Here is a 6,891-nt window from a genome sequence, read left to right on the forward strand (position 1 = left end):
GTAGGGTAACAAGGGAACGTGTTCAGTGCAGATCAGTGAGTAAGCACAAGCCCGCCTTGTTTCAGTGCCTATGCTTAAACTGCCCCCTGGCTGAACACTCCTCTCTTTGGCTTCCTGGGTTCCACCCCTTCCTCCTGCTCTTCCGGCCTGCTACTCTGTGCTACGCCTTAATGACTATGGGGCTAATTGGACCCCATGGTAGTAGGGGCCAACTGGCAGCAGTTAATTGACAAAGGCAAGGTGGGTGTGGTTACCAAAATGAACAGCAGAGTCAGAACAATAATCAGAATAGTCTGACTTGTGTCAAATTATGGCATTGACTACTTGCACATGGTGTTCCTAGTAGTGCAATACATGGCAAGCCTACTAAATATTTACTTGATCTGTATAGACAGAAGAATTCTAGGTTACATGAACAACAGCCTAGAATTGAATCACCAGAATAGAGAGTCATGACCTGTCAATCAATTCCCAGACTTGAGTCAGTTTAGAGACCCATAACCCCTTGAATGAAGGGGAGACTGGGTTCTTCTGAGGAAGGACACCACCATATTGGCAAAAATCTATAACGCCAATCTTTCTCCCAGCCTTCCCCAATGGGATCTGAGGCCTTTTACAAGAGTGACTGTTCATTGGGGAAAAGGAAATATTCAGATTTTCAGGGATTACTGGACACTGGCTCTGAACTGACACTAATTCCAGGAGACCCAAAGTGTCATTGTGGCCCACCAGTCAGAGTGAGTGCATATGGAGGTCAAGTTATTGATGGAGTCTTAGCTGAGATGCATCTCACAGTGGGTCCATTGGTTCCCCAAACCCATCAGGTACTGATCTCTCCAGTTCCAGAATGAATAATTGGAATTGATATACTGAGCAATTGGCAGAATTCCCACATTGGGTCCCTGACATGTGGAGTAAGGGCTGTTATGGTAGGAAAAGCCAAGTGAAAGCCATTAGAACTGCCTCTACCTACAAAAATAGTAAACCAAAAGCAATATCACATCCCTGGAGGAATTGCAGAGATTACTGCCACCATCAAAGACTTGAAGGATGCAGGGGTGGTGATTCCCACTACTTCCCCATTTAATTCACTTATTTGGCCTGTGCAAAAAATAGATGGATCTTGGAGAATGACAGTAGATTATCATAAATTTAATCAGATGATGATTCCACTTGCAGCTGCTGTTCCTGATGTGGTTTCATTGCTTGAGCAAATTAGTACATCTCCTGGTACTTGGTATGCAACTACTGATCTGGCCAATGCTTTTTTCTCAATACCAATTTCAAAGGCCCACCAGAAGCAGTTTGCCTTCAGCTGGTAAGGCCAACAGAATACTTTCTCAGTGCTTCCTCAGGGGTATATCAACTCCCTGGCACTATGTCGTAATTTAGTCTGTAGGGATCTTGATCAACTTTCCCTTCCACAAGACATCACACTGGTCCATCATATTGATGACATTATGCTGATTGGACCTAGTATGGAAGAAGTATCCATAACCCTAGACTTATTGGTGAGACATATGCATGCTAGATGTTGGGAAAATAACCCAACAAAAATTCAGACACCTTCCACCTCAGTGAAATTTCTATGGGTCCAATGGAGTGGGGCATGTATAGATATTCCTACTAAAGTGAAGGATAATTTGTTGTATCTGGCTTCCCCCACAACTAAAAAGGAGGCATAATGTCTGGTGAGCCTCTTTGGATTTTGGAGGCAACATATCTCTCATTTGTGTCTGATGCTGCGACCTATTTATCAGGTGACTCACAAAGCTGCTAGTTTTGAGTGGGACGAACAACAGAAGGCTCTGCAACAGGTTCAGGATGCCTTGCAGACTTCTCTGCCACTTGGGCCATATAATCCAGCTGATCCAGTGGTCCTTTAAGTGTCTGTAGTAGATTGTGATGTTGTTTGGAGCCTTTGGCAGGTCCCTATTGGTGAATCACAACACAGACCCTTGGGATTTTGGAGCAAATCCCTACCATCCTCTGCAAATAACTACTCTCCTTTTGAGAAATAGCCTTTACCTTGTTACTGGGCTTTAATAGAGACTGAATGCCTAATCACAGTCCACCAAGTCACCTTGAGGTCTGAGCTGCTCATCATGAACTGGGTGTTGTCTGACCCACAGAGTCATAAAGTTGGAAGTGCACAGCAACACTCCATCGTTAAATGGAAGTGGTATATCAGAGATCAGGCTCAAGCAGGACCTGAAGGCACAAGTAAGTTGCATGAGTAAGTGGCTCAAATGCCTATGGTCTCCACTCCAGTCACATTATCTTCCCTCTCCCAGTCTGCACCTATGGCCTCATGGGGAGTTCCTTATGATCAGTTGACAGAGGAAGAGAAAACTCGTGTCTGGTTTACTGATGGTTCTGTGTGATATGCAGGCACCACTTGAAAGTGGACGGTGGCGACACTGCAGCCTCTTTCTGGGACTTCCTTGAAGGACAGTGGTGAAGGGAAATCCTCCCAATGGGCAGAACTTTGAGCCATGCATTTAGCTGTTCACTATGCATGGAATAAGAAATAGCCAGATGTGTGATTACATACTGATTCATGGGCTATGACTAATGGCTTAGCTGGATGGTCTGGGACTTCGAAGGAGCATGATTGGAAGATTGGTGATAAGGATATATGGGGAAGAGGTATACAGATAGATTTCTCTGAATGGCCCAAAGGAGTAAAGATATTTGTGTGTCATGTGAATGCCCACCAAAAGGTGACCTCAGCAGAGGAGGACTTTAACAATCAGGTGGATAGGATGACACGTTCAGTGGAAACCAGCTTTTTTCCCCAGCTACTCCTGATATTGCACAATGGGCTCATGAACAAAGTGGCCATGGTGGCAAGGATGGAGGTTATACATGAGCTCAGCAACATGGACTCCCACTTAACAAAGCTGATTTGGCTACTGCCACTGCTGAGTGCCCAATTTGCCAGCAGCAGAGACCAACACTAAGTCCACGATATGGAACCATTCCTCAGGGTGATCAGCAAGCAACCTGGTGGCAGGTTGATGACATTGGACCACTTTCATCATGGAAAGGACAGCATTTTGTTCTTACTGGAATAGATACTTATTCTGGATATGGATCACTTTTGCTACACTCAATGCTTCTGCCAAAACTACCATTCTTGGAGTTACAGAATGTCTTACCCACCATCATGGTATCCCACACAACATTGCTTCATATCAAGAGAGTCACTTCACAGCAAATGAAGTGTGGCGATGGGCCTATGCTCATGGAATTCACTGGTCTTACCATGTTGCCCATCATCCTGAAGCAGCTGGCTTGATAGAACAATGGAATAGCCTACTGAAAACACAATTATGGCACCAGCTGGGTGGCAATACTTTGAAGGGTGGGGCAATGTTCTCCAGGAGTCCATATATGCTCTAAACCAGCATTGACTATATGGTTCTGTTTCTCCAATAGGCAGGAGTCACGGGCCCAGGAACCAAGGTGTGGAAAGGGAGTGGTACCACTCACTATTACCTCTAGTGACCCACTCAAAAAAATTTTGCTTCCTGCCTCTGCTACCCTATCCTCTGCAGGGCTGGAGATCTTAGCCACGAAAGGAACACTCCCACCTGGAGACACAATACTGATTGTATTGAACTGGAAATTAAGAATACCACCCGGCTATTTTGGCTTCCTTATGCCTCTGGATCAACAGAAAAAAAAAAGGTCATTACTGTACTATATGGTGTGATAGATCCTGATTATCAAGGGGAATTGGATTGGCATTACATAATGGAGGTAAAGAAGAATATGTCTGGAATACTGGAGATTCTTTGGGACATCTCTTAGTACTACCATGCCCTGTGATTAAAGTCAATGGAAAGTTACAGAAACCCAATTCTGATATGACTGCTAATGGCCTAGACTCTTCAGGAATGAAGGTTTGGGTCACCCCACCAGGCAAAGAACCACAACCAGCTGAGGTGCTTGCTCAGGGCAAGGGGAATATAGAATGGGTAATGGAAGAAGGTAGTTCTGAATATCAGGTACAACCACATGACCAGTTACAGAAATGAGGACTGTGATTGTTATATTTCTTCATTGTATATTTGCATCAAATATTTTTGTTTCCTTCTGTTATGAACTGTGAAATGTATATAAGGTTAATCCATTTTGGTTGTACGTATGTTAGTGCATCATGTTAGGCACAAATATGACTTTACAATTGTCCTTATTTAGAGATTATATATGGTTAAGAAGATGTGTACAACTGCCAAGTTGACAAGGGGTGGACTGTGATAGTTGGAGCTGAGTGTCAACTTGGCTGGACCACAATTCTGTGTGGTTCAAGCAGTTGTGATGTGGTTATTCCCATGATGGGATTAGATGGATAGGTTTTGAGCAGCCAATCCATTGAAAAGGTATTTCCCTAGAGGTGTGGCCTGCTTCCAGTATATTTATGGACATCCTGTGATAAGAGACACTCTTCTGTGGATCTGGATTCTGTTGTGCTGCTTATAAATGTCCATGAGTGAACATCCACCATTTGTCTTGGAGATCTTGGATTTATCATTCATTGGAGTCAACAGCCAGTATACTACCTGCCAACCTTGACCTCCTCAGCCCCTGTAGCTGTGAGAGTCAGGAAAAGCCTCTAGCTTGATGTTTGTTCCATGAACTTTGGACTTGCCAGCTTCTAAAAGTGTGTGAGCCATTTTCCTAATATAAATTCCTCTTTCTCTCTATATATAAGCTTTACTGGCTTTGTTTCTCTAGAGAACCCAGTCTAACACATGAAGCAAGCATAATCTTGTTACTAAAACCAGGCAAAGACATCACTCAAAAGGAAAACTACAGACCTATATCCCTCATGAATATAGAGGCAAAAATCTTCAACAAAATACTAACCAATAGACTCCAACAACATATTAAGAAAATAATTTGTTAAGACAAAGTGGGGCTTATATTAGGTATGCAAGGATGGTTCAACAGTAGAAAAACAATCAATGTCATATACCACAAAACAAAGGAAAAGAAGCACATGATCATATCAATAGATGCAGAAAAAGCATTTGATAAACTCCAACACCCATTCTTGATCAAAACTCTCAGCAAAATAGTAATAGAAAGGACAATCCTCAACATTATAAAGGGCATATGTGCAAAACCAACAGCCAACATTATTCTCAATGGAGAGAGACAAACCACTCCTCTTGCAAACAGGAACCAGACAAGGATGCTCTCTATCACCACTTCTATTCAACATTGTGTTGGAAGTCCTAGCCAGGGCAATAAGGCAAGAAAAGGAAATCAAAGGCATCCAAATTGGTAAGGAAAAAGTCAAACTACCCATATTTGCTGATGATATGATCCTAGACCTAGAAAACCCAAGACTCAGTCAAAACTCTACTGCAACTAATGGGAAGATTTATCATTGTGGCAGGATACAATATCAACACACAAAAATCAGTTGGATTCCTCTTCACCAGCAAAGATATTGCTGAAAAAGAAATAAGGAAATCAATGCCATCTATAATAGCTACAAAAAGAATAAAATACTTGGGAATGAATCTTACCTGGGTCACAGAAGACCTGTACAAAGAAAACTACAAAAGACTACTTCAAGAAATCATAAGAGATCTACACAAGTGGAAGAACATACACTGCTCATGGATAAGAAAAGTGAACGTTGTGAAAATGCCACTTCTACCCAAAGCATCTATGCATTCAATGCAATCGCAATCCAGATCTGTTCGGTTTCCTAGTGCCGCTCTGACAAGAAATATATCACAAACGGGATGGCCTTAACAAACAGGAGTTTATTCTTACAATTTGGAGGCTTTAAGTCGAAGTTCAAAGTGCCAGGCTCTAGGGACTGGGTGAAATCTCCTCAACCTTGGGGTCCAGCTCTGCATCCTGCTCCCAGCCCACTGGAGCTACAGGCATTTCTTCACTCAGACAGCTGTTATCTGCTGAGGCTGAGAAACCCCAAGGTTGACAAGTAAAAAGGCACAGTCCTGATGTTAGCAAACCACACAGCAGGCCATTAACTTATGTCCATTGTAAGTCCCAAGGTTGGCAGAGCATAGTAGGCTGCTGAGCAATGACACTGCTACATGCAGGATCCAAGCATGCCATAGGCTAGAGACCATTCCCAAGGCTTCTCCTCATATACAGGAAGCAGACCACATCCCAAAGGCAGCTACTCAGCTCTTGTCGTAGATCCCACCATGGAGTTGATTGCCAGTCTCACCATGGGGAATATCTACCACCAGCTTCCCAGCCACTCAACCAGGCCCAGCCAAGTTCACACACAAATGTAACTACCACAAGATCCCATCAACATTCTTTAAGGATATGAAAAAACCAATCACTAACTTTATATGACAAGGAAAGAGACCTTGGAGAAGCAAAACATTATTGAAGAAGAAGAACAAAATAGGAGGTTTCACACTCCCGGATCTTAAAACCTACTATATAGCCACAGTAGTCAAAAGTGCCTGGTATTTTTACAATAACAGATACATAGACCAATGGAATAGAATTGAGAACTCAGAAATAGAGCAATCAACCTGTGATCAGCTGATCTTTGACAAAGAAGGACTGAAATCCATTAAATGGGGAAGAGATTTTCTGTTTAACACATGGTGCTGGCAAAACTGGATATCAATTTGCAGAAAAATGAAACAAGATCTCTACCTCACACCATACACAAAAACTAACTCCAGATGGATCAAAGTCTTAAATGTGAAATCTGAAATGAAAGAGTTCCTCAAGGAATAACTATGCCAAACTATGGGCAAATTTAGGGGCCCTAATATATGGCACTCGAAAGGAAGGTTGGGCAATCCTACTTCCGTAGTGATACTGCCTCGGAAACCCAAGGAGGGGTTGCTATGAGCCAGGGCCGACTCGACGGCACAT

Source organism: Orycteropus afer, unplaced genomic scaffold (genome assembly GCF_000298275.1).
Source record: "Orycteropus afer afer isolate SDZICR_OR568_19922 unplaced genomic scaffold, OryAfe1.0 scaffold00059, whole genome shotgun sequence".
Lineage (NCBI taxonomy): Eukaryota > Metazoa > Chordata > Mammalia > Tubulidentata > Orycteropodidae > Orycteropus > Orycteropus afer.